The sequence below is a fragment of the Ursus maritimus genome, unplaced genomic scaffold (genome assembly GCF_017311325.1).
Source record: "Ursus maritimus isolate PB19 unplaced genomic scaffold, ASM1731132v1 scaffold_28, whole genome shotgun sequence".
Classification (NCBI taxonomy): domain Eukaryota; kingdom Metazoa; phylum Chordata; class Mammalia; order Carnivora; family Ursidae; genus Ursus; species Ursus maritimus.
The window spans coordinates 10,062,568-10,088,162 of NW_024425341.1; positions in this window are offsets into that span (position 1 = coordinate 10,062,568).

Consider the following 25,595-nt stretch of genomic DNA (forward strand, 5'->3'; position numbering starts at 1 on the left):
CTGGTACTAACTCTATTACTTTCCAATGGGGAGCTGGGGGTAATTTAAGAAGTACGACTCGGGGAAATGTCTCCCTCCTGATCCTGCCTAGAACTTCTTCTCCTGTTGTCCCAGGTTTGTGTATTTTGATCTTCTTAAATGTCCCATGTGTTTACACATTCCCCATGGGTACATGTTCGAATGATCACTTCTTTTTCTCAAAGATCCTGTACTAATTCATGAGAATTTTTTGTCTTTTTGACTGTAATTATTTACAATTCAAACTGTAAATGCTGTCATTTTCCAGTCCTGGTTACAGAGTGAGTGTGTAGAGTATTGACTGAGAGCCTGGGCTCTGATACCACGCTATGTATGCCGCTAGATAAGTGGCCTTCCTCTCTTAAATGGGGGCACCATGGCCCTCATCTCCTAGGATCGTAGTGAGAAAGAAAGGAATTAATGTTTATGAAGTGTTTAAAATAGTGCCTAGCGCGTAGTAAACACTTAAAAAATGTTCGCCATTATTGTCTTGACCTCAATTTGTGTAAGCTGTTACACTGATCTGTGCCATTCTGAAACTTAAAGCTTCTTCTATAGGGTAATGTCTGTGATTCCAAATACTGTTCCCTATTACACTTCCTTCAAGGTTTCCTTCAAAGCAATTTCTTTGCTTTCTTCCTCTCTTCCCAATGGCAATGGGAAGGATTATATGGACAGGCTGTTGCAGGAAGTCTTTCCCTCTTGGTGCTGAATATCCAACATCTCTTCTCTTCCCTCCCAATCCACCCACTGGCTGCAGCCTCTGGCAAGTCTATCATTTGGCGGTCCTACATCCATGGTGAGTCATCTGCAGCAGGGCTCAACAAATCATGAAGAGTACAGGGAAATACAAATCAAAACCGCAATGAGACACCACCTTCCACCAGTCTGAATGGCTAAAATGAACGAGAGAGGAAACAACAAATGTTAGCGAGGATGTGGAGAAAGGGGAGCCCTCTTACACTGTTGGTGGGAATGCAAGCTGGTGCAGCCACTCTGGAAACAGTATGGAGGTTCCTTAAGAAGTTAAAAATAGAGCTACCCTGTGACCCAGCCATTGCACTACTGGGTATTTACCCCAAAGATACAGAGGTAGTGAAAAGAAGGGGAACATGTACCCCAATGTTCATAGCAGCAATGTCCATGATAGCCAAACTGTGGAAGGAGCCGAGATGCCCTTCAACAGATGACTGGATAAAGAAGATGTGGTTCATATACACAATGGAATATTACTCAGCCATCAGAAAGGATAAATACCCACCATTTGCATCAACATGGATGGAACTGGAGGGGATTATGCTAAGTGAAACAAGTCAATCAGAGAAAGACAATTATCATATGGTTTCACTCATATGTGGAATATAAGAAAAAGCATAGAGGATAATAAGAGAAGGGAGGGAAAACCAAATGGGAAGAAATCAGAGAAGGAGACAAACCATGAGAGACTCTTGACTCTGGGAAGCAAACTGAGGGTTGCAGAAGGGGAGGTGGGTAGGAAGATGGGGTAACTGGGTGATGGGCCTTAAGAAGGGCACGTGATGTGATAAGCACTGGGTGTTATACACAACTAATGAATCAATGAACACTACATCAAAGACTAACGATGTACTATATGTTGGCTAATTGAATTTAAATAAATTATGAGGAATAAAGTTCTAATAAAATAGTTGATCTTTGGTATCATTATTATTTAGGTATTTATGCAATTTTTGAAGCTAAATCACTTTTATAAAAGCTAAGTGATTCGTACTCCTATCTAAAAACAATTCTACACTATATTTGAGCAGTAGAAAAACAGAGGTTGCTGTAAAGTTCTGGTAAATCAGAACGTGGACATTTTGGGCTAGCTGGTAACAGAATGATCAAGTTAGAAGGATGACATAATCGATGAGGTAAAGAGAAGTCTCCGACAAGTATTCATTGAGCACCTGGTATGTGCTGGCTTGTTTGGAGAAGCAAAAAAGAATGGGTCATAGACCTTGTCCCTGGATTTTACATCTGAACAGCCAGACATGTTGTACGGAATGATGTGGCTGATTTTTTTTTTTAAGATTTTATTTATTTATTTGGCATAGACAGAGACAGCCAGCAAGAGAGGGAACAGAAGCAGGGGGAGTGGGAGAGGAAGAAGCAGGCTCCTAGCAGAGAAGCCTGATGTAGGGCTCGATCCCAGAACGGCGGGATCACGCCCTGAGCCGAAGGCAGATGCTTAACGACTGCACCACCCAGGCGCCCCTGATGTGGCTGATTTTTAAGTACAGTATTGCAGCAGTGTATTTCATGCTATCTCAGGCTTTCCTTAGGTTTATAAAATGAGCAAATAGAGTGTAGGATCCTTATTATCTTACTTTCTGCTGTTTCTTGTATAGGAGTGAAGAAGACTCTACCATGATTTGTGCCAATACATATTTGAAGATTGGAATTATTAATTGAATCAGAATTTTAAAATAAAAATCTAACAAAAAAAGAATATGTGATACAAAATCAGAGTTGATAAACACTCCTGTGCTAATATTTTAAAATGACATTTTTATTTTAAGAGGAATGTGTGTTAATGTACAAACTTGAGAAATATAGAAAAATATTAAGAAAATTTAAAAAATCACTTATTACCCCATTGCCCAAAGATGGTTAACATTCAGTTTCTGTTCTGAGTTGGAAATAACTGTTTGCAAGTGTGCACCATTTAAGAAATGACAAAGCATTTTTATCAGATGATCTCCTGTGATCTTGACCGCAGTTCTGAAGTGGGGGCAGGAAGGCATTGGGGAATGAAGAGAGAGGGACACAGGGCATTTGTGGAGGAGTGGAAATGTTCTGTAACTTGATTTGGGTGTCAGTTCCACAGATGTATGCATTTGTCAAAACACATTGAATTATACTTTTAAGATCTGTACCTATCACTGCATGCATATTATACTTCAATTTTATTTTATTATTATTTTTTAAAGATTTTATTTATTTGACAGAGATAGAGACAGCCAGCGAGAGAGGGAACACAAGCAGGGGGAGTGGGAGAGGAAGAAGCAGGCTCACAGCGGAGGAACCTGATGTGGGGCTCGATCCCAGAACACCGGGATCACGCCCTGGGCCGAAGGCAGACGCTTAACCGCTGTGCCACCCAGGCGCCCCATATACTTCAATTTTAAAAATCATTTTTCTATTTTAAGTGATAGGATATTAAATACAGAAAGTGGGCAATACTGTAATGCCTTCATAATGCAAAAACATCATTGCAGTATTTCATTTGTTTTCATATAACTATTTTAATTATCGAAGTGGTCATCTTCCCTTTCCTGGTGCATTTGTCTCCTGTGGCCACTGTAACAAATCACCACACACTTAGTGGCTTGAGACAACCTAAATTTATTACCTCACAGTCCTAGAATCAGAAGTCAAAAATGGGTCTCGCCGGGCTAAACTCAAGGTGTTGGCAAGGCTGTGTCCCTTCTGGAAGTGCCACATGAGAATCCATCTCCCTGGTTCAAAAAGATGGCTCAAAAAAAAAAAAAAAAGATTTCCAAATGACTCATAAACACACAAAAAAGGTGCTCAGCCACAGTAACAATCAAGGGAAATTAAAAAAAACAACACCATAATGCTGATCAATAGGAAAATAGATAAATAAATTGTGATCTAGTCAGTCTATACAGATCTAAAAATGGGTCACCTACAAATATAAACGATGACACGGATTGTAGATATACTCAGATGTAATATTGAATGAAATTAGCCAGTTGCAGAAGACCACATAGTGCATGATTTCATTCAGGTAAGGTTAAAATAAAAAGTGCACCCCTAAACCATAGTATTGAGGGATCTACTGTGGCTAGATAATAGGAACATAAAGAGAAGTGAAGCAGTTAGAACAAGGAGGAAGAAGAAGGAGAATGAGGGGTGCGTGGTGTTTGGGAGGAAGATGAAAGGGCTTTTGGGGTGCTGGCAATTCCTGTTTCTTGACCTGGGTGGTGCCTCTATGGGTATTTATCTTGAGATAATCATTATGCTGTATGTTTTCGTTGTGTACACTACTTTGTATGTATGCTCTACCTCACCGTAAAAAAGTTAAAAAGGGGGCGCCTGGGTGGCTCAGTCAGTGAAGTGTCTGCCTTTGGCTCAGGTCGTGATCCCAGGGTCCTGGGATCGAGCCCCACATGGGGCTCCCTGCTCAGCGGGGAATCTGCTTCTCCCTCTCCTACTGTCCCTGCTTGTGTTCCTCTCTTGTTGCCTCTCTCTCTGTGTCAAATAAATAAATAAAATCTTAAAAAAAAATTAAAATAAAAAAGTTAAAAAAAACCCACCACCACCGAGATGGTTTAAGACAAAAAGGGAAAGCAGAATTCATTAGGAGGCATCCAAGAACCCGGGATGATATTGGAACAAGGAAGCATAAAATTTAACTTCAGGTTCCCAGGGGCCCGTGGAAAATGGGAAACATGTTGTACTCTGTAGCTCCTACTGTGTGATAAAAATGAGCACATGTTTGCCTGGAGAGACAAATACTTCTCTGATCTAAATTGTGGGCAGAATGTTATGCTCATTACATAAGGTAAGAACAGTGTATTCAGTTGCAGGTTTTCTGAAGACCACGAGATGTCCCTTAGAAGGACATTACTTAACTGAGTTCTTGATAAAAGCTGAGAGCGTGACATTAAATCATAGCTCGGTGAAGGCATTTTTGAGGGAATCTAAGTTGACACAGTCCTGTGACTTTCTAGGGCAAGGACGTACCAGTGCTGTAGGAACTCTAGAATTCCAGCGGTTTCTTGAAAGCAACCTTCTGTACTCTCTCGTATATACCCTCGCAGGGAAGGGTCAGTGTCCCAGGCTGACTCACTCTTTGTACACGTTTTCCTAAGACCCTTATTCTAGGCCTGGCTTTCTTCCATGGCTCTGTTGGCTTTCTCTTCCTTGACCTTGACCTCTGCTTGGCCTTGCCCACAGCTTTCTCCTGCTGAGCATGCCTGGCTCACCAGGTTAAGAGTGGGGCTGATAAGGCTTTCTAAGTGGGACTGGCTCTTCACATGGTACTGAATGCAATGGATGCAATGTCTTCTCAGGCCTCTCCCTCTTCTCCACGGCACCGCACCCCTCATCCCCCAACTCTGCAACACAGCAGAGTGCTGCAAAGCCTGGGCTTTGCTCAGACTGTACCGGTTTGAATCCTGACCCTATGACTTAATGGACATATCCAGTGTCTCATTTCTCCCTTTGTAAAATGGTGGTAATGATACTATTTACCTCACGTGTAGGTTACACCCCGTGAAGTGGGGAGACTGTATCTCGGTCTGGTTGGAAGCATAAACTTGGGAACCAGACTGCTTGGCTTCACATTCCAGCTCTACCATTTACTAGCCATGTGGTCTGGGACAAGTTTCTTATCTCTTATATGGCAGGTGGCTCACCTATAAAATGGGAATAACATAGCATCTGCCTAAGGGTTGTTGTGAGGATTAAGTGGTTAATATCTATAATGTACCCAAAACAGGGCACGTACCAAATGCTTTATAAATGTTTGCTAAATAAAGGGTTAGATGCCTGGCATATAGTAAATTTCAATAAATGTTACACATTTTAATTACTTTCTGCTTGTGTGAGCCCTCTCCCTCCATCTCCCTGACTCTAATGATTGATCAGAGTAAGAACCTGAGGGCAAGCCTTGGGTCTTCCTTCCTTCCTCCTTCCTTCCTTCCTTCCTTCCTTCCTTCCTTCCTCCCTCCCTCCCTCCCTCCCTCCCTCCCTCCCTTCCTTCTTTCCTTCCTTCCTTCCTTTCTTCCTTCCATTCCTTTTTTTTTTTTAAGATTGATTTATTTATTTTAGAGAGAGCGAGCGCGTGAGCAGGGGGGAGGGTCAGAGGGAGAGGGAGGGAGAATCTCAAGCAGACTCTGCTCTGAGCTCAGAGCCTGGAGCCCCACACCAGACTCAATTCCATGACCCCGAGGTCATGACCTGAGCCAAAACCAAGAGTCAGAGGCTTAACCAACTGAGCCACCCAGGCACCCCAGCCTTGGCTATTTTTAACTGAAGTCTTAAGATGGGGTGGTGGGCAGACCCTTTCCCCCTCCAGTGGCAAAGCTGTTGCTAGTGTCAGAGAAGAAGCAAATCAGCAACAGGAGAGAAGAAAGCTTGCCTAGAAAGGTAAACAATGTTTGAGAGGAGGCGAGCAGAGAGAGAGACAGAGACAGAGACAGTAAGAGACAAAGAGACAGAGACCTAATGGTGTTGGAATCATGGTTCTCACGCCTGGAATCTCCTAAGTTTTTTGGTTTTTGTCTTTTCTGATCATGGTTGAACAAAGAGTTCTTTTTATTCTGTGAGTTACCCCTACCCCCCTTTTAAAATAAATCTTCTCTAAGCAAATATGAGTCAGGTTTCTGTCTCTTGCTACCAAAGGAATCACTAGTTTGGGAAAAGCCACCTTCTGTTCTGAAATATATGCGTGATCGATGAGTAAACATCAAATGACATGCAAAGTTCGAAGGCCCAGCAGGCTACTTGGTGTAATAATGAGCCCCCATTTTCATGTTCACAAACGAAGTTGATCCAATCTGTGATATATTCTGCCAAAACTTTTCAGAGTGGATCCAATCATCTTACTGTGTAAAAACAATGCCGTGGGATTAGATGTATCAGAGGTAATAGAAATTGATGTGGTAAGGCCATGCTGTAGTGTATTTACAACGGCCTGTGACTGAATTATCTGTATGGCCGACTCCATTATAAAGCGGTTCTGAGGGCCAAAGAATGCCCATCCAGATAGACCATTATTATCTGCCCCATTAGTCCTGATTCTGATTTACTTTTTTATACGCTTCCCCTTTCCTTTTCTACAAATACATCTGTTGTCTATTTGACTCTTCTAGTCTTACATTTTTGTTTGTATTTAATTTTTTTGTAATTTGGAGTGAGGTCACTCTGGGGCCTAATTCATAAGGCCCCTTGGCAGCAATGAAGCCTTGGGGCTTTGGGTGCCTACGTGCTTGGGGTGCCTGGGGCTGCAAGGAAAGATTGTGAATAAGAATTTGGTAACACTAGGGTTTCTAGACATTGGAACTACAATTCTCACATGCAGGAGAGCAGAAAACCCCATCAGTCTTTGAGGGTGTAGGATTCGATGGATGGGTCAGACCGCCTGGGACCCAGCGCAGCTCTGTCCATATCTCACCTGCCTCCTTCCCATCTGTTTCCCTAATTGGCTGGGGGTGGGGGGGTTATGTAGCATCTCACTAGGACTCTTCCACGTTGTTAAAGTATTAATGAGTCATTACAGATGGAACCGAGTTGATGAGCCGTATATAGTTTACTTATTCATTTTCTTACTGTGGGTCATTTACGTTGCCTCCAAAATTTGCTTTTGTAAATACAACTGTAATAAAATCTTTGCTCATGAAGCTATTTCCACATTTAGGGTAAAATTATGCAAATTAATTCCTGAATCTTTTAAGGTTTTTGACACATTCACTAAATAATTTTCCAGAAGGGCTCTATTTTCTAAAGGGCAGCATCTAAAAGTACATTTTTCTCTGTTCCTTTGCCAGCATAGAGTATTATAATTTTAAAAACCTTTGCTAATATGATAGTTGAAAAATGATCTTATTGCTTTCATATATATTTCTTTGATTGTTCTTGAAGTTAAACACTCTTGCCTCATGTGCTTGTTAACCACTTCTTTCTTCTTTTCGTATATTTTTCTCAGCTCTGGACTGTTCTCCTCAGAACTTCTAATCGCAGAATGAGGTCAATGAATGCAGCATTCATTGGGATTGGCAGACACTTCAGCAGCCACAAGAAAGAGCCAGCAACTGACTCCTGATTTTGGCTCAGGTCATGATCTCAGGGTTGTGGGATCGAGCCCCACATGGGGCTCCCAGCTCAGGACAGAGTCTTCTTGAGGATTCTCTCCTTCTCCCTCTGCCCTTCCCCCTGCTCTCGTTCTCTCTCCGTCTCTCTCTCTAAAAATAAATAAATAAATAAATAAATAAATAAATCTTAAAAAAAAAGAAATCTCACTGGCCAACTAGTTTGTGGTTTACAAAACAAAGATTAGTCATCTATATTCGTTCACTTATTCACCAAATAATTCTTCCGGGCCTTCTCTGTGCTGAACACTGTTTTAGACACAGTGAAAAATAAGACCAAATCCCTGTCTTTATAGAATATACATTCTTATTTAAACACAGGAAGTCTGTTCTTCTGTATGTGGGAAGTTGTAAGTGCGAGGGGGAAAGAAGAGCTGAGTAAGGGGCGTTGAGAGCACTGGGGTGAGTGGGGATATAGGCAGCAATTTTTTTTTGAAGTTTTTATTTAAATTCCCATACAGTGTAGTATTAGTTTCAGGGGTACGGTATAGTGATTCAACACTTCCATACAATAGCCAGTGCTCGTGATGAGGGAGACATGCAGCTTACTGCCACTGTAGTGGCATTCGGGCCATCATTTCCAGTCTTCACGTATCCCTGCTTAACTTTGGTTAATTGGATTAAAATGAATATTTACTCTCTTGGCAACCAATTGTGGTTCTTTTTAAAAAATTTGTTATTATTTATTTAGTGAAAAGATTTATTCATTTGGCAGAGAGAAAGAGTGAGAGGGAGAGCACAAGCAGGAGGAGGGGCAGAGGCAGAGGGAGAGGGAGAAGCAGACTCCCCGCTGAGCAGGGAGCCCCATGCAGGGCTCGATCCCAGGACCCTGGGATTATGACCTGAGTCGAAGACAGACACTTAACCAACTGAGCGCCCCAGGCACCCCAACTGTGGTCCTCGTACAGGATTTGTGCCTGATGTGTTGTAAACACACCAGCGCTTACGATGATGCGATTTCGTGTTCACGTTGTGTTTGGACCGTGAGGCAGATTGAAAGTGGGTGACACAGTAGTTAAGAATTTGGGATATAGAATGTGAGTCATCATTTTTAAATGAAGGGGTTTAACATATATTGTGTATTTTACGTCCTTAAAATTTAGAAGAAAAGAAAAAAGGGGTCTTGCAGAGACTAAACGGTGGTGGTTCTGAGGGTGACAGCGAAGCAGGGGTTGAATATCCCTGTGAGAACTTTTAGTTTCTGCAGGTTTGGAAATCGCATTGCCTCCCCATGCCGGTGTTCTCAGTGATTGAGCCGAGCTGCGGAATGAGAACGGAAATGTGAAGTGAGGGGTGAGGGAAGCCCTGCAGGTTACAGTCACTCCAGTGATCCACCAGTGTGGCCGGTGGGAATGCGTGCTGGTGTACTGGGAGAAGGTCCGAGGCCAGCCCATTGCTACCTAGACGAGGGCAACTCATTTGACACTTTCAAGTGTCAGTCGGTAAGCCTCTGCCTTCAGCTCAGGTCATGATCCAGGGGGTCCTGGGATCGAACCCCGCATCGGGCTCCTTGCTCAGAGGGGAGCCTGCTTCTCCCTCTCCCTCCGCCACTCCCCCTGCTCATGCTTTCTCTCTCTCTCATGCTGTCTCTTCCTTTAAAACAAGGAAATAATTCATGTAATTCATATTGCCATAGCTATTTCTTAAAGTATCTGTGAAGCTCAAAAGTGAAAGTGATATGAAGCCCCTGGGTGGCTCAGTCGGGTAAGTGTCGACTCTTGGTTTTGGCCCAGGTCATGATCTCAGGGTCATGAGATAGAGTCCTGCATTGGGCTCCACACGCAGCGCAGAGACTGCTTAGGATTCTTGCCCTCTCCCTCTGCCCCAACCCCCTGCTTGCACACACACACTTGCTCTCTCTCTCTCAGATAAATAAAATCTTTTTTTAAAAAGTGAAAGTGATATGACATAGAATTGCTTTGTAAACACTAGCGCATTGTGCAAATATAGGTCTCTATTATTGATTTAGCTGCAAGGTACCTTGTTCATTCAGTGGTCCCGCCTTATCTGTGCTTTTGCTTTCTGCCATTTTAGTTCCCTTCGGTCACCCGCAGGTGCGAAGCAGATGATCCCCCTCCGACAGGTCGGATCATCAGAGGGTCAACAGTAGCCTAATGCCGTGTCATGCCCCATGTAATTCACCTGACTTCATCTCATCGTGTAGGCATTTTATCGTCTTACAACGCAAAGAGAAAAAGAGCAAGTACAGTACAATACGATCTTTTGAGAAAGACATTCATATAACTTTTATTATAATATATTGTTATAATCGTTCTATTTTATTATTCATTACCGTTGTTAAGTCTCGTAATTTATAAATTAAACTTGATCATAGGTACATATGCATATGAAGGGAAAAGCGTAGTATATATAGGGTTCAATACTATCTGCGGTTTCAGTATCCTCTGGGTGTCTTGGCATGTCTCGCTCCACAGATAAAGGGAACTACTGGACATATAGAATGTGTATGTTATAGCCAAAGAGCGTGGACACATTGTTTCATCATCCTAAAAGTGGAATTAAGTTTTCTGGATATAAATAGTTCACTATTTTATGATCATAATTTTTCCTTTCTATGGACCTGCTCATTTTATAAAGGTCATATGGGATTTAGCCTTTAACCTCTGTGTGTGTGTGTGTGTGTGTGTGTGTGTGTCTGTACACGTGTGTGTTTGATGTTAATAGTAGGAGGAGGGAAAAAGGGAGAAATATGGATAAGGCCTTACAGACGTTTAATGAGGACTTACAGTTGACTAGTCCAATTTCTTCATCTTAAATTGACGCTAGAATCCACGATGTTAGTGGCTGATACCCAAGAATGCAGAGTTGTTAGAGCAGAATCAGGACTGGAAACCAGGTTTAGCTCATTTTGCTTCTATCAAGTATCATACAATTTTCCTGTACATTTTAACGCAGAGTGTTATACCACCTGTATATTATATAAGATCCCTCCACCAACACTCTCCTTCCCCAAGCAAAAAGTGTCCACAATCTCACTGAAAGCTTTATGGCTAAAAGTCAAGGAAGCAGAGGACATATGTTTTCAGAGCCAAAGCTAAGCCAGAATTGCTTTTCTCCTTACCATTAATTTACCCCTTTTGAAATTCAATTTTTCCCCAGATATCTTTGAAATTTTATCATAAGTGATTCACCTGATACTGTCTCACTTTTGAAGAAATATTTCTGGAAATCTACCCAATAACTTGCTTTTTTTTTTTTCAATGTGTAACATTTAAAAATTTTTTTTTAATTTTTAAATTTTATTTATTTATTTTTTGATGTAAAATTCGATGATTCATTAGTTGCGTATAACACCCAGTGCACCATGCAATACATGCCCTCCCTACTACCCATCACCAGCCTATCCCATTCCCCCACCCCCCTCCCCTCTGAAGCCCTCAGTAACTTTCATTACATCTCACATGCTATCCTGCTCTTCCAGAAAGCCAGGAAAGCTGGGTTTGGTTTTGTGCTTTATTTATTTATTTTTTAGATAGGGCTCTTTTATTAAGGGTGAATGGGAGGCTGGATATTGTAAGGGCATTATTCTCTCTGCCACAGGGGTCTTTCTTGACACCAGAAACAACCTTCTTCCTCCCCTGTCCGATCTGTGGTGTAATTCCTTTCTTAGAATTTACCACGTCTGAGTTTATCTTCTGTATTCACCTATGTGCTTATTCATTGTTTCTCTCGCCACGAGAATAGAAGCTTCCTGAGAGCAGGGAGCTGGTCTGTGTTGTTCATCAACGTACCTTGAGTATTTAGCATTTGGTAGGCACTCAGCTATTGTTAAAAGAATGAAAGAATTGTGGGGTCAGTGAATTGAACATTTACAAGGTTTTAGATGCATATTATCAAATCATCTCCCAGAAATGTCAAAATTTATAGTCTCATTAACAATGCCTATGAGGATCCTTTCCCTAATATCCTCTATTAACCTAGTATTATAACTTAATAAAAAGTCCTTGTTAATATAGTGCAAAAACTTTGAAAATAATTCCTATCATTCTTATTTTAATGTACGTTTCTTTGTTGAAGTGCATTGTTGAAAAATTTTATTCAGACTAAATAAGATTTTTTTTCTTTTGATTGTGATAACATAAAGGGATAAACTTTAGGGGTCAAAAAATTCAGTTAATCTTCGCAGAGAATGCTGGGTAAATCAAGGTTACTGTACCAGCCTCTCTTGGTTACGAAGATCAAACACGTATGACAGCGCTTTAAGAAGAATAAGCAAGTCATGCAATCATAATGATTTGTTATACCCAAGATGGGACTGCAGAGAACAATATGGTTTTACTCAAATAGCACATTTAATAAAACACAGTAAAGATACTTTGTTATATTTGGTGGGACATTGGTAGTGTTCAGAACTACCAGAACTCCCAATATGGACAGAAATGAAGAACTTGATTGGTTCTTATCCCAACCATTTATTCACGCAAAGAGCATTCATGATGAATCCCCACAAGAACTCATTGCTCATAAGGACCAATTAACCCACGTAACCAATGCATTTCGTCTTTACAGATGCATACAGAAAGAGAACCCTGGGCATCTGAAGGGCTCTGGCTCCAGTCTCATGGGTGTAGGTCAAAGTTAACTTTTTAAACTGTGGTTCCATGAGCTATGTTTCCATCTGGAGGCTGACTTCATTTTAAGTCTCTCTCTTCCTTGCCATCATGGCAGACCACGTATGAAGGGCCTCGCAGGGATGCTGTGGTGGCAGCACTCTGCAACTCTCCAGAGACTGCAGGCTGACCCCACTCAACCCTCTCTCTCTACCCAGTTCTTCTGCATGTTTTGGTCTGTTGATTTTCCAGTGTCCGTAACCCAAAGCAACATATCTTTTCTTGGCATGTTTGGAAAGGGAGCTGTTGCTAAGATTATTGGACTCACAAGGGAAAGTTCCGGTGTTTACACAATATAATACAGGGCATTATTCTAAGCTGAAGATCGCATGGCTATGGACATCTGCAAGGTCAGTTTTTCCTAATCATTTTAATAAAACTAATGAGAACCAGTAAACTTGACACAGTCATTTCTCAAAGGAGCTTTGTTGTTTGAGAAATACTTTTCTTTTTCCAGGGTTTACATTCTAGCTATTACATTTGGAAGTAGCATGTACACTCATCATAAAATACCTAAGCTTCCTCTTTGGAATTCAATATAATTAAAAGCAGAAAGCATTTGTTAAGTTTCTAATAATACCGGCCCTATGTGAGGGAGTTTTGGGGGACACCCAAGGAGTACAAGTCCTGTAAATGGTGTCCTAATTATGTAAAGGAATAAAAACCCATTTCCAATTTTCAGTTCCCAATTCATTCACGTGAGAAATGCTTTGTCCAGGTAGGACAGGATAATTGGCTCCTTAAATGGTCTCCATTCTGCAGGGAAACATGGAAAATGTTCCCATGTGATTCATTCTGTGGTTAATACCTTCCTTTCAGGTGTACAGACTATAACACATTTATCACACCCATAGGTTGTGAGCTCCAACAGGGCAAGGTAATTCAACTTTGGAAAAGGTGGTATCTAGAGAATGAGAGAGCCACACAGTTCCCCGTAAGAGACGTGAAATATGGAATATAATGATTTTGAGTCTCCCTGTGGTTCTTTCCTCGGCATTTGATCAATACCTTTCCTTATCAGGGTCATTGATACCCAGTCTTTACCTCCTAGCCCTGTGAGATTGCTGTGTTAAGGCTTATTTTCACATCACGTTGACCCTTCTCTCTGATCTCTTGTGGGCTTAAAACACACATACACACACCGCCCATCTGTACTCTATGTGATTCAGAGACCATGCCATTCACTCGTTTACAGTGTGCGTTCATCGATGTGTGCGGCCATCGGTGCAGCTGGTTTTAGAACGCTTTCCTCACCTCAAGAAGAAGCCCAGTATCCTTTAGCTGCCACCTCTCTGTCCCCTGATCCCCTCCAGCCCTAAACCACTCATCGATGTTCGTCTTCCTGTTTAATCTCTGAAGCCCTCACGAATCAGCCCTTGATAGAAATCTTGACTCTCTTCCATCCGTTCTTCCCCAGACCTCGGTGCGTGCTCTCGCCTTCAGCTGGAGCCAGTGCACTGAGGGACCAGAACGATCCGCCAGCAAACGCACCCCAGAGACAAGCTGAGGGTTGGGGTTAGCACAGAGTGTTCTCAGGTGAACGGAAAATCTTGACCCAGTAATTTGGAGAACCTCTTCAGCCTTAAGTCTTTTCGTGGAGGTCAGACTTCAGCGGGTTCATCTTTTTGCCTCTTCGGAAGTACAAAGCCGTTCTGTTGTCTGGCTGTTCACTCTATCTTCACTCTGTGGGTTCCTCTCATTTTCTTTCACCTTCTACTCTGCTCGCCTTCGGGATTTTTCTTCTGTATCCACCACCTCCATCCGGGAACACACGAATAATTCTTCTGGCTTTTGCTGTCAGTCATTTGGGATATTGGTTGTCTTCTCGGCCATAAACTTTATCTCAGCCTTGTCCTTGGTTTGGGAAGAACAGTGAATCGACATTATTTATTTTTGCTGAAGGCTGTATTTTAACCACCTTAAAGTAGCATTAATCTGTCAAATCATTCCAAAGATGCAAGGCACTATATATTGTCTAAACTGAGAGTTCTTTTCTATTGAAGGGCATTGTCCAGGCTCTTATTGAAATATCTGCATTTATGGTCCTGAATATCCCCAAGGAGGGTAAGCATGAGAGAAGGTATACATGGGGATATTTAGGCAGGAGGAAGAGGGCTCCCCGCCGGTACTGGTGGGCATGATAGAAAACAGAGGATGGCAGAAATCAGTCAGACTAGCCATTTCTAAAATAACAAGTAGAAGAATTTTGAGAATTTTCTTTTGGCTTTCCAGTTCAACTTTCATTTTAAAAATTACCAGCTTTTAATCATTCCACATTCCATTTTTGTTTTGAAAGCACAGATAACAGGCTTTTAACAATGTCACTGGATGATTCTATTCTTCTAGTGTGAAAATGTGTGGTGTTAGAAAGCCTCTCATTTCTTCAATAGGCTTAAAATACTTCAGCTGTTTCGCTCTGATGCAATCAGGACTGGACGGACTGGAACGAAACCATAACAAGTGCAGCAAAACTTTTGTTTTAGGGTCTTTCACTTGTTAATAATTCACTTCATGAAAGATTCAAGTCTTATAAGATCTGATACAATTTCATGATTCAGCAAACACTGTACTTTATTTTTATAGTGCCCTCATAGACATGAACACTTCCTGTAATATTCCCCCCCACTACCACCTTTTTTTAATTCTTGCAGCTTTAATTAATCGAGGGTGTAGTCCTCTTGGCTTGTTTTAGTCCTTCTAAGGGAAAAATCAGCATTTCCTTGTGTTCCGAATTTTCAGAGCCATAAGAGCAAAATTGTCTCCTCCGTGTGTTACAGGCGATAACACAAAATAGTGGCGGGGGGCCATACATTTACCTACATTCCTGCGGTCCTGGCTGAGTGCGTAGGTTTCCCATGAAAGTCCATTTTTCCTTTCCTGAGTCACATCAGAGCCAAAGGCCCTATAAGGGAAGGATTCCCTGCCCGGTGATGAAATGCCAGCACATGACATTCTTTCTAATGAGTCACAGTCAATAAAAATTGTTTTCCAAATGAATCTGAGTAGGCGTCCACACCAAGCTACGTGAAAGAGAAATCGTGATCAAATCAAAGCATCATGTGTCATCAGCTAAGCTCAGATAGACCTTTCACTTTGGTAAGCAAAGTGAAATGTGTTCCCACACAAAGTGAAAACCCAATCTGTCCTTATTTTTCCTTAGATACACATGTTATGTCATATGAGGAAAAGAGGGAGACACATATTGGAAAATGTTTTCAGGGTTTGGGGACCAAGGAGAAGCTACTGAGGAGTTTTGTGGATGATCATAATGAAATGTCTAAAGGTATTTTGAACTCCTGAGAGCTTTCATATAGACATTAGGTGATGGGACTTGTTTATACAGCATAGTTGAACACGGTCTTAACTTGGAATAGGATTGACACTATTATTAGGAGAAGTGGGAATTTATTAGTAGTGCATTTCTGTTGTGTTGTTGCTAAAGAGGCTTAGAATGGGCTAAGTGAACCCACAGATCATCTCCAAGGTGTGCACACCTCAGCCATGGATATGTTAACCCTTCGGGCTCTGGAAGATGGAAGTGAGGAAACAACGATGTAATGATCGCCCAAAGGTTAAATATCATTACATGAAAAGGAAAGGAGAAAATTTGAAGGAAGTAGTGCAAGCAAGTCCTGTGACACACATTTCAGGGTACAGCAGAGGGGTATAAATTTCAAGGCTGGCATCCATAAAATTCCCTAAAGGGGAAAATATACAACATGTAAGTTTCAGCTACAAATCAGAGCAAACCCATGCAGAATGAGATGAAGGATTTAAATATGGCCAAGGCTCCAAGGTGTAAGTGACACCACAGACAAGTGAGAACCCATTCAGACCTTGAACTTGACCTTTTCTTAAGCACCCCTATGACCTTACCCAGTAAGGAAAAGAGGCAGGGGCAGGGAATTGAATTCTTATCCATCGACCAAGAGTTTGTTTGTTTAAATTATCCCAGTGTCTCTGGTAAGGCCTTGTGCTTCTCTTTCTGAATATGGGAGAAGCAAAATTACATCCAGAGAAGGGTAGAATGGCAGAAGAGCCTGTTAAATGAGAAATGGTTGAAAAACCCAGACATGTTTTGCAACCAGAAGAGAAACCTGGCTGAGGACCATAGGGCTGCCAGGAACATGAGGAGGAAGAGAGAAAGTGTGTTCTCTAATGCTCCAGAAGGCGGGGCTAAGACCAACGCAGAGTTGCTCAGCATTTTGAAGGGGGCTCTCTGGGGATAATGATGGTAGGGAAGATTGGAATTTATTACAAGGCCACACCAGTGGGATATGGGGAAATGCATACGGAACCAGAGCGGGAAGAGTAGGGAAAGCTGTTAAGGAAAGTACTCTTTAACAGGTCTCCCCGCCTCCCCTGTCTCCCCCTCCCGATCCCTTCTGTAAGCAGACCAGTGGTCATTATCCTTAAAGCATGTTGAGCTGTTGATCACAATATTTAATTGGCTAACCCATTACCTACCGAATCATGCTCAAACTCCTTTTCCTGCTAGTCAAAGCTTTCCGTAACGTGGCTTTAAACTCCTTTACCACCTGTATCATTAATCATCTTTCTTGCCTATGTGCCATTCACCTCTGAATGTCTTCCCCACTCAATTCCCTGCCTGTTGAAAACTCGGCCTTTTTCGAGAAGCCTACCCCATCCAACCTGTCCTCATGCCGACTGAATGCTCCACTTCTTCCTCTGTGTTCCTATAATACTCTGGCAGCCTTTCTGACTCTGACCACAGGCTGTCTTGTTTTCTAACATTCTATATTTGTATAGCATTTTGCAGCTTGCAAAGTATTTTCACAAACACATTTATTATCTACCTGGGAGGTTTTTATTCCTATTTTGTAGACAACTCAGGCTTTGAGAACTGTAACTTGTCCAAAGTCACAGAGCTAATATTTGGTAAGCTGGGATGCAAATGCAGGTTTTCTGACCCTAAACCCAGGAGCTATTTCCCTCCTAGGATTGTGGTGAGGTTTAGTTAAAGAAAAATTAAATACAAGAATAATTTTAAAATTCTCAAGTGCTGCGCACAGGAAAGAAGGGATTTTTCCATCAGATTGCAATATTCTAGAAGCCAGAGACTAGGTCATTTTCATCTTTGCATGAAAACGCACATTCTCAGGCTCACCCCAGACCTGCTGGATCTGACTCCCACAGTCTCTGTTCTGACAAGCCCTCCAAATACTCCGATGTGTACTCAAGTCTCAGAACTAGGGCTGTAAAGAGATCATTCTTTTTTTTTTTTTTTTTTTTTTTTTTTTTTTTTTTTTTTGTGGGGCCCTCGTTCTCCACAGGCTACAGGCGCATTCTCGGATCATTAACAAGTACACAAACCTCAATTCTCAGAGGAGAGGACGGCTTACAGTGCTGAGTGAGCAAAAATTGTATGGAGGCTAGAAAAATTTAAAGACTAAACTGGCAAGATTATGAGCTCTAAAGGGTGTTGTCTTACCTGGAAGGCAGGTGTCAAGGGGAGCTTTAAGTGGAGGTAAGAAGACAGGACTTTGAAAGGGAAGTTCTTCGTAAGTATCAGAGAAACTCACAGGGAGAGGAAAATAAGATTTATTATGGAATTTTAATTTGGGAAGGAAATGACATTAAAAAAATTCTTTTTAAACCCTGCTGACAACTGACTTTTGGTAAGAGGGTGGAACAATCCAGGAGGATCACCAAGTTTCGAGAGGAGGTAGTGAGGTATTGAAGGGCAAGGTTAACCCCTTAGTCTGGAGAATGGACTTGGACGTTTGAGTTCCTGTGACAATTTTGTTTTGGAAACACTAATGTGAGTTCGGCTATCAATTATTTTTATTTTTCCTAAGCAGTGCATTGCTCTAAGGAGAAAAAAAAACCTGTAAAATGTTCTGGTTTCTTTCAGCTATTTGCATAATGCAAAATGTTGATTGTGACTTTCATTGTAATGCATACAGAATTAGCTTGCCAAAAAGAGGAACTTGCCAAAGTTCAAATGACCGCGTAACCCAGTAACCTGCTGCCTGAACGGACTGGCCCTACAAGTCTCCAGGAGCCTTCCGGTGTGAACTTTCTTTTAATGTCCTGACAGAATGGCTTGGGTCACCACCCATACACATATATTGTGGGCAGTCCATCACTCCTGCCCTGATCTCTCTGTAGATTTCCATGGGTTCATGTTCTCCTAGTCAACCCGATGCAGTAACTTTTGGAAAGCTCCTGAGGATGGTGAGCTGGTGGCCAGGGGAACCAACCATGTGATTAGAGGGCTGGAACGAACTTTCTTTCTTTTTTTCTTTCTTTCTTTCAAGATTTATTTATTTATTTATTTATTTATTTATTTATTTATTTGACAGAGACAGCCCACGAGAGAGGGAACACAAGCAGGGGGAGTGGGAGAGGAAGAAGCAGGCTCCTAGCAGAGGAGCCCCATCTGGGGCTTGATCCCAGAATGCTGGGATCACGCCCTGAGCCGAAGGCAGACGACTGCGCCACCCAGGCTCCCCGAGGGCTGGAACTTTCTGTACCACCCCCTGACCTCTGGGGTGGGGAAAGGGACTAGAAATTGAGTTCAGTCACAGATGGCCAATGACTTAATCAATCATGCCAACATCATGAAGCCTCCATAAAACTCCAAAGGGCAGGGTTTAGACAGCTTCCGGGTTGGGGAACTTCTGGAGGTCTGCAGAGGGCATGGAAACTCTGAGCCCTTTCTCACAGATCTGGCCCTATGCATCTTCCATCTGGCCGTTCATGGGTTATAGCCTTTTATAATAAACCAGCAGTCTAGTACGTAGACTGTTTTCCTGAGTTCTCTGAGTCGCTCTAGCAGATTAATTGAACCTAAGATGTGGTGGGGTTGGGGGTGGGGGGGTGGTGCGGGTGGTGGTGTGGGAGCCTCTGAGATACAGCCAGTCTGTCAGATGTGCAGGTGACAACCCAGACTTGTGATTGGCATCTGCACTGCCTAGTGGGGGGATGGAGTTTTGTGGGGCGGAGCCCTTAGTCTGTGGGATCTGATGCTATCCCCAGGTGGATGGAGTCAGAATTGGGTTAAATTGTAGGACACCCAGCTGCTGTCACAGAATTGCTTTGTGTGGGAAAACGACCACACATCTGGTGCCCAAAGTACAGCCATGCTGCAGTGGAGTGCTGAGAATAAAGGAGACACACAGGAGTGTGTCTTGCCTTTATACAGGCTCTTAGGGAGGGTATTGACTAAATTAGAGAGACAACAGCACAGCCCAGAATAGGCTACTGCTTCTAATTGACTGCTATACTAAAGCGTTTGCCAATGAAACATAATGTCTGGAATTTCCTTCAAAATAACTTACAGGGGAGGGAATGAGTGGGTGGGGGTGTTCTCCAGGAAATGATTGGCAGTGAGTTCATTGTTGAAGTGGGTATGGTACATGGAAATTCATTAAAGTTGTCCATTTACTTCTGTATATGCTTGAAATGATCCTTAATAAATAGGTTTTTGAAAGTGGATGCTAGATATCATTGTCCTAGAATCCCTCAGCCATCCCTGGCATGGGCATTTTCTCTCTAGCCATCCTTCTCTGCCTACTGATGTGTTTGCTTGGATCCCCTACCCCTCTGTTACCCATTTCTTCACCTCCTTCTGTCTTTCTATCATCTGCTAAAACCCTGTCTTCCCCACCTCAGCAAAATGCTAAATCATCACCATCATCATCATCATCCTGTTCTATAAAAACAAGCCATTTAATTCTTCTTTGTTGAGGTTTCTCATAAACCCAAACTGGAAGTACTTACTCTTTTGTAACCAAACATACCCATTCGTACTGTTTTTTATGGACAAAAGCAGTTCTAACCTCATGAAGAATTCTGCCTTCCTCCTAGTCCATCTGCAGCCAATTATAAAAATCACTGTATTTCCCCCATTAGAACTCTAAAATTCATTTAACCTCAAAGAAGAAGGCATGAATGGTAGATATTTCCTATGATTCCAGGGATGGGTATCTAGTCCCTGTCTAGAGAAACTTCCATTAGGAGAGGTCCAAGCTAATAGACTTGACCCTTGATTTGTCACGAGTTTAGAGGCAGGAAGATAGAAATCCCTACAATCTTGGGAAATTGTTGTTTTCTACAAGAAAATTTCTGTAAGAATACAAATTTCTGTATTTCTCTTCCTTTAAACCCTCTTACCCCTTTTACCAGAACTTCTGGCAAGTAAGTGTCGACTCATGATATTTTATCACTTCCTTCCTCTGGCTCACTTCCAGCGGAGATGCTAATGAGTTGTCAAATGACCAAGGCAGGATAAGACAAAGGTGTCTTCCCTGTTGCAAAAACTTGATTATCTGGGTGTTAACAATCTGGAACTGGCAATGACAGACTGAGAAAGAGTGGGGTTGGATGACAAGATAGCTCCTGCCTTCCAGCATGAAATCGCTCTTTCTTTGTTTCCCTTGGAGTCTAGATTCTATGGAGCCCATCTAGGTGTACAAAGGGTGCCACAGCAGGACTGGCCTGCACATCTCAGGGGTCTTCATCTCAGCTGTGTTGAAAGGCTATTGCAAGAAACTTGTGGGGTAGCTAAGTCTGGCTTCCTCATCTTAGACAGGAGGTATTTGCTTGGGAACATTTAGGCACATGGCTTCTCTCCTTACCCACTTCTCAAGGGTCAAGCTGACAGGCCAGCTTGAACCTACTTAGGGTTGGGAGGGGTGCCTTGTAGGAACATGAAGAAAGTTAATGGCGAAATACCCAGAGAAGTCCAGTCTGGTTAGTTTAGGGTGAGGTAAGGTGTGCGGCATGGGTTGGAGAAGAGTGGGGAAGATGGAATCTCCTAAATTTTGTAAGTCATAGAAGTAAGAGTTGCCAGATAAAATGTGGGATACCCACTTAAATTTGAAATTTCAGATAAACAACATATACAGCTTTAGTATGAACATGTTTAGAACAAGCATATTCAAATATTACACGGGACACACATACGTTAAAAAATTTATTTGCTGGGGCGCCTGGGTGGCACAACGGTTAAGCGTCTGCCTTCGGCTCAGGGCGTGATCCCGGCGTTATGGGATCGAGCCCCACATCAGGCTCCTCCACTATGAGCCTGCTTCTTCCTCTCCCACTCCCCCTGCTTGTGTTCCCTCTCTCGCTGGCTGTCTCTATCTCTGTCGAATAAATAAATAAAATCTTAAAAAAAAAAATTTATTTGCTGTTTATCTGAAATTCAGATTTAACTGGGTCCTGCGTTTTCATTTGCTGGTGACCCTATACAGTAGCTCAGTCACTCTGAGCTTTTTTGTTTCCATTGAATGTAACAAGTGGCCATGCTGTATTTGTCCGGGTGAAGCAAACACAATGACTGGGGTAATAATGCTTTACCTTGACCTACTTTCGGTGAAGAAAGCACTTATTGTTTTCCTTGGGGAATGTTGTTAAAACAATGAGTGTGCCATGAAAATAACTCCCATCTAAAGGTTTTATTACAAAGTGTGTGCTTCTGGGAGAGAGCATACCATTGAGACTTTAGACATTGCTCCTTACATCCGTTCTTTTTCTGCCTTTCTGGCCTTTTAAAATTTTACTTTTCTATTACAAAAAACTTCAAACGTACACTACAATACAAAGAATAGAACAATGAACCTCCATGTACCCCTCCCCCCCGGCCAATAATCATCAACCCATGATCAATACTGCCTCATCTAGACCAGCCTTTCTGTCCATCGTAACCCCATTATTTTAAAACAAATCCCAGAAAGCTGGAGCTTTATTGCCTTCTAAATTTCCATTCCTCATGGTACTTTTTCTTTCTAAGTAACAGGATTGTAGGATTGTGGCTACCCCCCCAATCTTCTGAACGTTGCTCCATGTTTTTGTAGTTCTCTTGTTGCTAGCCTTCTCGGTATGAAATCCCCAAATCTGTGTTTCCCAGCCTCCCTTGCCCGCAGGGCCTAAACAGGGGACTTGAGTTTTGAAAATCAGACCCACCTGGCACAAGACTTGGACTGGGGCTCGAGTTATGAAAGGAATCGGGAGGGGTGGTGGGTACATGCTCTCCCTCCAATGTTCTTCCGGGAGCTGTTCCCGGAAGCTGATCCGAGAACACATTACTCCAGCTCTTCCAATGAGTCCATGAACCCTGTAACATACATGAATACATCCTTCCTTCATGCACTGACTAGAGAGGATTCCATTGACTTTAACTGGGTAGCCTGACTGCTCCAAAAGCTAACCATGCTTATCTTCCAAAGAGGTAAGAGAGGAGAGGTACATATAAGCACTGATGTCACTCAGAAGAAAATTGTGATGATTAGTGTGAGTTTAATAATTTATTGAGCACTTCAGGCTTAAGGGACTGTCCTAGAGCAAAAGTTCTCAAAGCATGGCCTCCAACGAGCAGCATCGACATCACTTAGAGACTTGTAAATTCAAATTCTTGGGCCAGTTCCCAAGACCTAGTGAGTCAGAAACCTTGATGGTGGGGGGGGCAGGGAGTGCAGCAATCTAGGCTAGATGATTTAAATCTGGGGTCAGCAATGACAACTCGAGGACCAAATCCTGTGCACTGCCTTTTTTTTTTTATCAAGTTTTATTGGAACACATCCATAATCATTTATGTATTATCTCTGCTTTTGTGCTCCAATGGCAAGGTTGTGTGGTAGGGACAGAGACCATGTGGCCCATGAAGCCTAAAATATTTACTACCTGCCCCTTTACAGAAAAAAAATAGCTGACCTCTGATTTAGATTCACACTTAATGATAAGTCAATAAAAGTTAGAGGATGAGTCAGTAAGAGTTGGATAGGAATGCCTGACACTAATTCATAACAAAGCGTAGCTGTTGGGAATGGTTTGCATAAAAGAGCAGTCTTCTGGGGCTCCTGGGTGGCTCAGTAGGTTAAGCATCTGCTTTTGGTTCAGGTCATGATCTCAGCGTCCTGGGATGGAGTCCTGCACTGGGCTCTGTGCTCACTGGGAAGTCAGCTTCTCCCTCTCCCTCTGCCCCTCCCCCCACCCCACTTGTGTTCTCTCTCTCTCTCAAATAAATTAATATTAGTCTTTTTTTTTTTTTTTTTTTTTAAAGAACAGTCTTCTACCATTTAGTGGAGGTCTGTGGAATACAGAATAGCCGGTGACTTCTAACTTCTATCAATGGCAATCCTTTGAGGACTTAAATTTAACAGAATCTCATTTAATCAAAATTCTTTTTTTTTAAACAGATTTTATTTATTTATTTGAGAGAGAGAGAAATAAAAAGAGCACAAGCAAGGTGGAGGGGCAGAGGGAGAGGGAGGGGGAGAAGCAGACGCCCTGCTGAGCAGGGAGCCCGATGTGGGGCTCCATAAAAAAAAAGCATGTGTGTGCAGAAGATGAATAATCTCACACACAACCAGGAGAAATCACAGGAAAAGCAGATCAAAGCCTAACTCTATTCCTTGTATCAGGGAAATAACTCCAGTCCTCTTCCAAATCCAAATTTGTTTATCTGTGGTGTTGGGGCATTTTTCACAAACACTGAAAAAATAGGGATACCTTGCAAATAAGTTCAGAGGGTGCAGAGGGTGCAAAGGGTGGCTGGGGTAAGTTATTTGAGATTGATATAGGGCCATAGAACTCTTCCAAGAGAGTAGAGATGACTGTTCCTTGGTCATGCTTCATTCTACTCTACTCCGATCCTTCCACTTGAAGAAGAGGAAGCCACACCGTGAGGGCTCCACCCACTTGTCCGTCACTCAGTTAGCCCCAGGGTAATGCTCAGAGTCCTGTTCACTGGGTTCCATTGATCCGGGGCAAGCTTTTTTCCTCCCTGGTTATCAGTTTCATTGCCTAGAAAATGATGGGGTGGGACTGGATGATCTCTAGGATTCTTTCTAGTTCGAAAAATGCAGTAATTGTTTTGTAAATGGTCTTATGCTTCTTCTTGCACTGATTATAGTCTCTAAAATACTTCAAACCTAGGCTCTTCAAAGAAGAAGGAAATAGTCATGCTTGTTCACTGTTAGCGCGATAACTTCCCTGGAAGATATGTTTATTATATGCATCAGAAGACTTAAAAACAATGCAATCTCTTTGACCCAGCAATTCCACTTTTAGGAATTTATTCTAAGAAAATAAGATCAGGGGCGCCTGGGTGGCACAGCGGTTGAGCGTCTGCCTTCGGCTCAGGGCGTGATCCCGGTGTTATGGGATCGAACCCCACATCGGGCTCTTCCGCATGAGCCTGCTTCTTCCTTTCCCACTCCCCCTGCTTGTGTTCCCTCTCTCGCTGGCTGTCTCTCTCTGTCGAATAAATAAATAAAATCTTTAAAAAAAAAAGAAAAGAAAAGAAAAGAAGATCAGATGTGTTCAATGACGTAATAACAAGCATATGGATTTCAGCGTTGTTTATAATAATGAAAAATCGAATGCAGCCTCAATGTCCTACCTAACCCATTTATTGAGTAATCTGTGTTATGCACATATTATGGAATATTATGTGGCCATTTAAAATGATGTTGTAAAAGTATACTCATTAACATGGATAAATACCCATATTGTTGAGTGAACAAGAGCTTCAGAGTGTCAGTTTTTTGTTATTATGTTTTTCAGGAATGGGTGTCCTATTATTTATACATACCTATATACCTATGTTATAATCTACGAGGGTACACATAAACATTCTCAAAATGGTTACTGCTGGGTGGTAGGATTATGAATACTTTTGATCCCCTTCTTGTCTTATCTTTATTTTTAATTTTTCTACAGCCATGATGTATTACTTCTGCATCTGGGCTAATGCACCGAGGTGCACACACTCATACATACACACATCTGGGTTCAGAGAAGTAACACAGAATTTAAATGGATACATTTAGACACCTGCACTCTGTCCCAATCGACATAAATGACCACCCCATGTAGCTAGATGGGCGGCAGGCCCACAAAGGTGACAGGTTTCTCTACTCTTGGAGACAGGGAAAGAGGCAGAGGCTGGCAGGAGAGATACCTGGGGACCCTTTGTTCCTCCCTCATTTCCTGGCTAGGATGACAAACCATCCCAATTTGCCCAGGACTGAGGAAGCACCCAGGATATGAGATTTTCAGTGCCACATCGGGAAAGTCCCAGGCAAACTGGGGCAGGTTGGTCACCCTATTCCTGGCA